We start from the raw sequence: 9,740 nt of genomic DNA, 5'->3' as shown, positions 1-9,740 counted from the left end.
TAAGCCACATGAAGGAAGGGACCTTTCTGGCTTGTTCATTGCCCCGCACATAGTAGATCCTCAGTAAATACAAGCTGAATGAAGGAGAGAGTAGTTTTTGACCATCCTCCATGTGTGGCCCCTGGGCAGGCTCCGAATGCTCACGTCACACCCTGGGCTGCCCCATCCCTGGAACAGAGTCAGACATGGACCCCAAGCAGAAGAGGAAGGCTCTCCTGATCACAGGGGATGGGTAGGTGAGGACGGGGGCATCCTAGGCAGCAGGAACAGCCAAAGCTGAGGTCCAGGTGCATGAGAATAATGAGTGATTGCACATCTGGGGAAACTCAGAGACCAGCAGCATGGGGTCGGGGGCAGGGAAGGAAGGGACTGGGGACAGGGCCCCCTCTCCTGGAAGGGCTTCCAGGTCCCCAGGAGCTTTCTCATGCTGCCACCAGGGGGCAGCCTGAGTGTGCTAAGGGCTGCTCCCCAGGGACTGCCCACCTGGGCCCACACCTGTCTGCTCAGGCCCTGAGCCCCAGGGTCTGGGCAAGCTGGAAGTCAGGAAATGTCTCTTTGACCCAGCAGACCTGGGATTCAGGCCCCACCCAGCCCTGTTCTCTCTCCTCTCTCCTCAGAGCACCCTAGGGAGCCCCCGCATACCCATAGGGGCCATCCCTCCAAGGGACCTGGGGCCGACATGGGCCAGACACGTCTGACACCCAGCTGCAGGAAAGACTCCACTTCACTCCTGCAGTCCTGCAAATCCCAGTTTCCCTGGGGTCACAGGAGGTGTCAGTGACTGAATAAAGAAACGTAGCGCCTGACAGGCTGCAGGTGGCAGGGCCACGGAGCAGCCAACTGGGTCTGAACCCTTGCTTGCCAGTAGACACTTGGGAGGCCTCTCTGAGCCTCAGTTCCCTCATCTGTGGCAGGGTTGGGGGCAGGAGGGTTGTTTTGAGCAGATCATGTGTTCAGAGTGCTTGGGCCAGAGTCAGGATCCAAAGGAAGACCAAGAAAGCTGATGAGGACAGAGGTGGCAGGGGTCCATAGCTTGGCAGGTGGTTGTGGGCCCAGCTTGCTTCCCCCAGGGGCCCTGAGGACCTGAGGGCTTTAAGCAGGGGCAGGGAGAGGCCACGCATGTCCAGCGAGGTGAGCAGCTGGGAAGGAGCAGATGCCTGCACCAGGCCCCTCCCCAACTGACCAGGTGACCTGGAGGCCCAAAGCCTGTGCAGGCCTGCCCAGGACGGGATGGAGGATGGAAGCCCAACTGGCCAGAGGGCAAAGGAGGCTATGGAGTGGGCAGATGGGCAGTGTTCGGAGAGTCTGGATAGTTCTGGAGCAAGGGTCACTGAGCCTGTCCTGGCGCCGGCCACTTCTGCCCAGGGGCCTCTGCTCAGCACCTTGCCAGCCCTCCCCCTGCCCTCCCCCATCACTTCTCATGAGAAACCTTGTTTCCTTCTCACTCCCCAAGAGCAAGAGGGACTTAAGGAAGCAAGAGCCACTGTCGTAAACCAGCATGAAGTGGTCACGGCTCCTCTAGCCTTTTCCAAGGCTCACCTTGGTCCTCCAGCTGGAGGACCCTGCCACCAGCCCATTTGTCCCCCTCTGCCCCTCAGCGACCTGTCCCCCTCACCCTCTGCCAATGTGCATCTTCCAAATGTAAGGTGAGCTGATCAGTTTCAGAGTCCTTATGTGAAATCTGTGTTCCTAAGCACACCACGGTGGGGGGGGGTCACAACAGATGGAGTTGAGATACCTCTGAGGCCCATTTGAAGCTCATTCTACCTTTCAGGCACACCCTCTTTCCCTGTCTCACCCCTTGGAGGTTGGATTTGGAGGCTGGGTGGGGGTGTGCAGGAGATCAGGGGTTCCACCTAAGGTAGAACCCTCAGGGGCCAGCTCAGTTCTCATGAAACCAAGTATGTGGCCAGGTGGAGCCGGCTCCAGGAACCTGGGCATGGAGGGCTCCTGGGGCCACAGTGACACCACTGACTCCCCAGTCAGCCCCACAGGTCCAGCCAGCCTCCTGGCTCAGCTCTGCCAGTCCCAGTCCCAGTAATGAGTGGGGTCAGCCATGGGTCTGTGCTGGGAGGGAATGCCTATATTTGGAGGGTTCCCTGCTCTCAAGAGCCCTGGCCTCTGATACCCAGCTACAGGGTGCTGCACCCTATTGTGTCCTGAGCCTGCAGGTAAACTCCCCTTAACTAGATCCTCGAGTAACTGACCACCTGACGGGCTGTGCCACCTGCCTGGGCGTTCAGGACATTGACCCTGGCCTGGGGGAACCCTTTGGCTGCATCCCCTCCATCACGGTTCTTTGGTCAGAGGGTGCCCCCTTGGGGGCAGGGCCCCTCCTGCTCAGTTTCTTCTTTCCTAAAATTGGCCTTCCAGCTGCTCTGCCCTTCAGCCAGCTTGCACTCCATCATGTTTTGGGGTGGGCAGCCATCCCACCCCACCCGCCCTCTCTGGATTCAGCAGCCCCTCCCAGGCACACGGATGGCCTGCAGGCATGATCCCCATGCTCTGGAATTACTCATTAACTCTGCTGCCTCCGCTGTCAGACTGGGTCTTATTCCTCACTGCACCCTCCATGCAGGCATCCCGATCCGGCGTGAGGCAGACATCAAACCAGATGCCGCCTGCAAAAATGGTTGGCCTGGGGCACCTGGTGGCTGCACTTCCCAATGAGAACTGACCTTTGTGGGGCTCTCACCATGTGCCTCAGCTCAGGTATGCTCGAGGCCAACCTATCCAGAGGGTATAATTATTTCCCCTTTTTACAGATGGAGAAACTCTGGCTCAGAGAGGGGAGGTCATTCATCAAGGTCGTTCACAAGTTGGTGGCAAAGCAGGGGGTCTGAACCCAGGTGTGTCCCTTGGCCCCTTGCCCTTATCTGGAAGATTATCTGCTGGGGGCAGGGCCTGGGTCTAGGGAGGAGGCCAGAGGGAGGGACAGTCAGGAATTCAAATTGGTAGAGCTGGCTGGGGGGAGGGCGGGAGGTGCCTGGGAGTGGCCAGTAGTTAGGGCTGGGGCAGCAGAGCCCTCTGTGAGCTGCACAGGGTGGGGGAGGGGGGAGCAGGGAGTGGGGAGCAGGGATGGGGCAGCAGGGCAGGCACAGACTGGACTGCTGAGTCAGAGATGCCCTGGGGTCTCCAGGGAAGGTTTCTGGAAGGTGGCGTGGGCTGGGGCCAGCAGAGGCACCCTAGCGTGGTGGGCCGAGGGGCAGAATTGGGCGCTGAGGCCCCACCCCAGGACCATTGGGATTTAAGGAGAAAGAGGCCTCAGAGAGGGCAGGGGGCCACATTTTCCAGAAGCAGGGAGTGGTCAGCCCCACAAGGTCAGGCAAGATAAGGGCCGCTGGGCCTGGCCTCCCTCGTGACTGTGACCAGAGGTGGCTGTCACAGCCCTGGGGCTTCCTGGTGTTCAGGTCAGGAGGGAGTGGGCCCCTCCCCCACTGCACAGGAAGCCCCACTAGGCCCTGGGGAGGGAGGAAGAGGCTCCCCAAAGAAAATGGCAAAGCTGGAATTTGGCAATTCCAAGCACCCCCCCATCCTGTGCAGCCTTGGTCCACCCCCATCCCTCTGGCGACTGGGCAGAGCTCCCAGGACCCTGTCCTCCAACTGGGATTCTGGAGGGGCCTGCTCTCCTCTGCTGCCCCCTCAGCTGCCGGAGAGGAAACTAAATGGGACATCTCCTCACCTTGGCTCCCCCTTCTGTCCTGTGGCACTGCTCTCTGCCCACATTTCCCCTCTCCTCACCTACTGAAGCTCCGCTGGGCTTCTGCCTGCCCACCTAAGCCAACTGAGTAGACACTGCTATCAGCCCCATTTTACAGGTGGGAAAACTAAGGCTGCTGGAGGTCACTTCTAGGATAGCTGTCTGGTCAGTGGCATGGCCAGGATTTGGATCCAAGTCCAATTCCATGGGCTTCCTTCAGAAGCATAGACCTGCCAGGCTTGGTCTCCACCCTGTCCATCTCAGAGTGACGACTGGGCCCCCTCTTTCATCTGTCCATTCACCTGGGCCAGATACAGGGGCCACAGCGTCCTGCAGGTGGACCCCACAACAGACCCTGCCAGTCTAATGGGGGAGGCAACCAAGAAACCGAAGAGCAAGGTTGGGGTTGGTCAGAAGCAGAAAGCCGGGGGTCTGGAGGAGTTTGCGAGAAGTAGGGGCAGGCAAAGCTTTCCAAGACAGGGAGGCAGCCTCACTGAAAATTGTTTTTTCTTCACTTCCCAAATATTTTTCTAAAAAAAAATAACAAAAGTCATAGATAGACATGCAGGAACAATTCCAACAATACAGGAGGACTTGAGTTAAAGCTGAAGGCTCCCTTCCTGCCCCTCCCCCAAGCCCCTCCTCCTGTGGGTCTATGCCCCAGCTTTCTTTATAAGCGTGTATAGGAATGGAAACACGCATATAATTTCCAGAAGCCATAAATGTGATTACATCATTCATACTGTTTTTATTTTATTTTATTTTTAAGTGAATCTTCCATACTGTTTTGGATCCTTCTTCTTCCACTTAGCAGGATGTCGTGGCCGACTGAACAGTAAACATTTCACCCTTCTTTGTCTGTATGCTGAGTGACAGTGTCACCACCTTCAGTTGGGTTCCAGGGCTGTCCTGCCTTCCCCGCAGCCTCTCCTCGGTTACCCGTGGGCTGGTCTCCTTCACATTCCCCCAGCACAAATTTGCTTACCACCCCGGATGCTGGCCTGGGCACTTACCACCTCCCATGGTCCCCTGCCCTTGGCACCTACCCACCCAACCTCCTCTGGGTGCCTCGAAAAGCCTTCTCTTCCTTCAGGAGTTTAGATCTGCTGCTCCCCTGCCTGGCCTCGCCCTGCCTCGCACTTGAGTTTGGCCTTGGGGTCTCACCTATTCATTCACGCACCAAATCATTACTAATCACGTCGGAGCTGGCTGCATCCTAGGTACCGGCTGCAGCCACAGGCAGTGGCTGCTCCTGGTTCTCGCGGAAGTCATAGTGTCGTGAGAGCCACACAGCCCGTACAACAACAAGGGCGTCCACGGTGGTGCAGGGAAACAGAGCTAGGATGAAGGGTGAGGAACAGCTGTTCTGGAGCAAGCAGTCAGAGAACGCTGGGCCAGAAGGGGCGCTGGAGCCGATGCTGAGGGACAGGGTGCCCCGCAGTGGGCACTGCATAGGCCCCGCAAACCAGGGCAGTCAGTTTCCCTGCTAGGACCTTGCAGAGCAGCCTGCATCTCCCCATCAAAGACAGTCTGCTGGGTCCCCCACTGTGCTGTTCACATGGTGCCCATGTCCTCAGTGTCAGCAACTGTTGCTTGAATGGCAGCCCAGTGTGGTGGCCCCTCTTAGACTCAGAGTGGGGCCGTGGGAGGGCAAAGAGAGGGGAGGTGGCTGGTGAGGGAGGGGGCCTGTCACAAGGCAGGGCCTTCAACTCAGATAGTGCTGTTTTAAGAGGCTGCACTGAGTTCTTGCCTGTCGGTGGGGACCTGGGTTCCAGCTCAGTTGTGTAACTTGGGCAGATGGCCTTAACCTCTTTGAACCTCAGTTTTCTCATCTAGGAAATGGGGTAGTAACATACCACTCTCCGAAGTGGTGATGAAGAGTAGCGAGCTTCTGTGTTTGAAGTGCTTTGCCTGTCCCTAGAGTGAGGACCCAACACTGGGAGCCACTATCAGCAGTTTCAATTGGGATGGGGCTGTTGCTCTTGCAAGAGAAACTGCTTCCCAACTGAGTGACCTGAACGCCAAGTTTCTGCAGTGCCACTCTGTCACTTGTGTGTACCACCCGCACCACATCCCTTGTGATGAGGAATGAATGAAACACACATGGTGTCAGAAGCAGCAGATGGGGTAGGTCGCTACAGGAGGGAAGGGAAGTCAGGAGGAAACTCATTCATTCATTCCTTTGACATTTCATTGAGTGCCTATTCGGTGTCAGGCATGAGCTGGGTACTGGGTCTATGAGAAGGAACAAGATAAGGTGTTCCTGCCAGGATAGGGGAGGGGGACTTCCTGAAGAAGGTGATGTCTGAGCTGGGTAGGGGTCTCCAGGCAGAGGTGGGGAGGAGGAGGAAGGGTGGCCCAAGCAGCAGGAGCCCTGGGTGCTCAAGTCCAGAGGTGAGAGGAGAAATCGAGACACATGAAAGGAACAGAGACTTTTGCAGTGTGGCTTGGGGCAGTGTAGAGGTGGGGAGAGGTGAGATGTGATATTGTATGGGACATACTTATAGTAAAATATTATTAGTTGTTTACCTGGAATGCAAATTTCAACTGGGCATCCTTTTTATTCCTTAAATCTGGCTGTTGTATTAAGAAGTAGTTATTTACCCTTTTGGGATATCTTGTGTTTCCTTTTTGTCTTCCTTCCTTTCTTTCTTTCTTTCTTTCTTTCTTTCTTTCTTTCTTTCTTTCTTTCTTTCTTTCTTTCTTTCTTTCTTTCTTTCTCTTTCTTTCTTCCTTCCTCTTTCTTTCTTCCTTCCTTCCTTTCTTCCTTTGTTTCTTTCCTTCCTTCCTTCTTTCTTTCTTTCTATTCAAAAAAGATGACTGTAAAAGAAGTGCATGAGCTCTCCCGCCCTTACCTGAGCTGCCCTGTGTGACAGAACAGTTGCCCTTACTTTCCCCAGGGCTTCCAGAGCCTGATTCCACTTCACCTGCCCAGCCTCATCTCACTGAGCCCTCCTGGAACCCAGGGGCAGGCGCCATTACTATTCCCAAATGACTGATGATGAAAGATGATCAGAGAGGTTAGGTCCAGTACTAGATACACAAAACCCACAGGCTGTTGGCACAAAATATACACCTGGTTCTTTCTGCCCATCCCCACCACAGTGTGATTTTTATATTTCCAGGTTAATTTCCACCCAAACATAGTCTTACAGGGTTGCTGTCATATAAAATAACATTTTAAAATATATTTTTAAAATGTTATTTATCTATTTTTATTTTTTATTTTGGGGGGAAGTAATTAGGTTATTTATTTACTTATTATTTTAATGGAGATACTGGGGATAGAACCCAGGACGTCATGCAGGCTAAGCAAGCACTCTACCAACTGAGCTACATCCTGCCCCCAAAATAACATTTGGAAATCCACCATTTTCACTTAATATTCGATCAAAAACTTCACCCCAAGTTTTTAAGTTTGTGTCTATGTAATATTGCACTAGAAGTGGGGAAGTAACTATGCTTGGACTTTATAAAGTGCTTGGCAAGAAATGGGCTTGGGGTGGGCACTGGAGGTGGGGACACCATGTAAGGCTGCCCAGTTACCAGAACAGAGACAGTGAGGGTCTAGCTCACTGCGATTTAGAACTTTCCCTGCCCCTGGTCTCTGGACTTTTTCCACCCTCTGACTTTAAAAGGAAAATGTACTAAGTATGGAAACTTCGGAATATTCTGGGAAGTTAAAGAAGCAGGAAAGATAAAACCTCACTCGCATGATATGAATCGCTACACCATTTGGGAAAAGTACACCTGGCAGGACCTATTCAAATTGAAAATACCTACATATCATAACCCACAGATTCTAATTCTAGAAAACCATTCTACATGACTAGAGGTAGGAGTACGTGCAGATATATATCCAAGAATTTAAACATCAAAAAAAAAAGTTTCAAAAACAAAAACAAACTAAAAAAGTTTCAAACTATCAATAACCTGAATAGCCGTGATTAAGAGAACCTCCACACTCTGGAATCTTGATCAGCTATTAAAGAAGGAACACAGTCGGTTAATAAAGAACAAATGTGGACATGCACTAGAAAGATGTTGTGATGGACTCTTAGGGGACAAAGAGCAAATGTAATTTAGGTTCTATAATGACTTACAGTTTATATAGTATATTGTCTTATAGTTTCAAAAAAGTAGGGTCTTTTTTTGTAACATGTTGAACAGATACGTGTTGACTTCAGAGTGCAGATGTACTACTGTTGATACTTCAGAGGACAGATGGGAGAGGAGAATTACTGACTTTTAAAAAATGTATTTCAATATAGCTAGAATTGTTCCAACTAGAAATGTTACCTTTATAATAAAACACAACAATAAAACATATGTACATATATACGTATATAAAATCCCAAAGCCTAGGGGACATCTCTGTAAACATTTTGATGTATTTTCTTCATTTGCTTTTCCATGGATCAATATTTTGCATGCATCCAGTACATGCAATTTTGTAGTTTGGTTTTTTTTCCGCTTAATATCATTTGCATGCTTCTGGACGTGCAATGGTATTCTTAAAAACACCATTCTTAGTGGCTGCCTAACATTCCATCATGTGGATGATTTAATCAGTCCCTACTGTCAGACGTTTACTTTGTGTCTGACTTTTTTCATGATTATAAACACTTGAAAAATATGATTGTACATTAATTTTTGGACCCCAAATGAAACAAGTGACCATTGAGTGCTTAGTCTCAGGAGTGCTCCTGGCAGTGGGGTCCAAGCTTACAGTCTGGTTAGAGAGACAGATAATCAGGCACACAGACCACAAATGTGGTTAATTTCCTTAGAAAAGAATCCAGGAAGAGGAATTACTGGACCCAGGGGGGTGACCATTTAAAAAGATTTTTATTTTGGGCTCAAAAGTACATGAGAGTGATTATTCACCAGACCCCTGCCTGTATTTGAAGGTTATCACTTGAAACTGATTTCTAATTTGTTCCAAAAACAAACAAAGCAACTTGTAGTTTTAGTCTGCATGTCTTTGGTTAGTAGGGTGATGAGTTTTTCAGTACTTTCTTCTGATAGTCCTCTACTGAGCTCTATTCGTGCAAGATTGTTCTTTTCTTCGCTGATGTTTGATACTTCCTTTTTCATTCCGTTCTTACCATTTCTGGGATCTGTTTGTAGGTCTTCTATTTCTTGGTTTACCTGCACTGAGTCGAGTGAAGTAGCTTCGCAATTTGTTTTAATATGTTAGGGCAAGTCCACCCTCATTCCTATTTTTGTTCCCAAGGCGGGAAACGGTGGCTGTTTTTGGCTATTCATTTTTCCAGGTGAAGTTAGAACTTTGTTAAGCCTCAGAACTGCCCTGCTAAGGTTGCATCAAACGTATATGTTAATTTGGAACACCAGTGGCATAGCCAGCCTTCCTGGGGGGACTTGGATCCAGTCTCAACTACACGGTAAACTTGAGACCCTCTCAGCCTCCTTTTGTCTGGTGCCCACAGTGCACCGAGAGGTCCATCAGGTGACCCCTAGCGCAGAGCCGCGGCCCTGGGCCGGCTCCAGCCCCTCTGAACAGCCTGGGTCCGGCCGGCCTGGGCGCGTCGCCTGACCCCGGGGGCCTGCGAGGGGCTGCGGCCACCGGAAGGGGCTGGCAGAACACGGAGCACAGTGACCTCTGCGCCCTCGGAGCAGGTAGGACCTGCAAGCTGCGTGAGGGCGCTGGGCTGGGCAGGGGGCTTCCTTCTCCGGATCCGCACGACCAGCCCCCCGATCCCGGGCCGGACCACGCCATCTGCAGCCCCCGGCTGCGCGGTGACGCTGACCGCCTGCGGGGGGCACCGAGCGCTGCGGCGAAGGGGTCCGTGATGCGCGGTTGCGAGGGGTCAGGGTCAGGCCCAAGAGGGGTCGGCTCCGAGTGTGGGGGCTGGGCGAGAGCCAGTGGGGGCCAAAGTCCCCTTCCGCCGAGATGCGGTCAGAGTGCTCCCGGGCCGAGGTCGCGGCTCCACCCCCGCACCCGGAGTCGAGTGCCAGAGCGCCCAGGGTCGGGGTCCCGACTCCTCGCGCGCGCCCCTCCCCCACGGCGGTGTCGCGC

The sequence above is a fragment of the Camelus ferus genome, chromosome 32 (assembly GCF_009834535.1).
Source record: "Camelus ferus isolate YT-003-E chromosome 32, BCGSAC_Cfer_1.0, whole genome shotgun sequence".
Taxonomy (NCBI): domain Eukaryota; kingdom Metazoa; phylum Chordata; class Mammalia; order Artiodactyla; family Camelidae; genus Camelus; species Camelus ferus.
Note: the sequence above shows the minus strand (reverse complement) of the source record.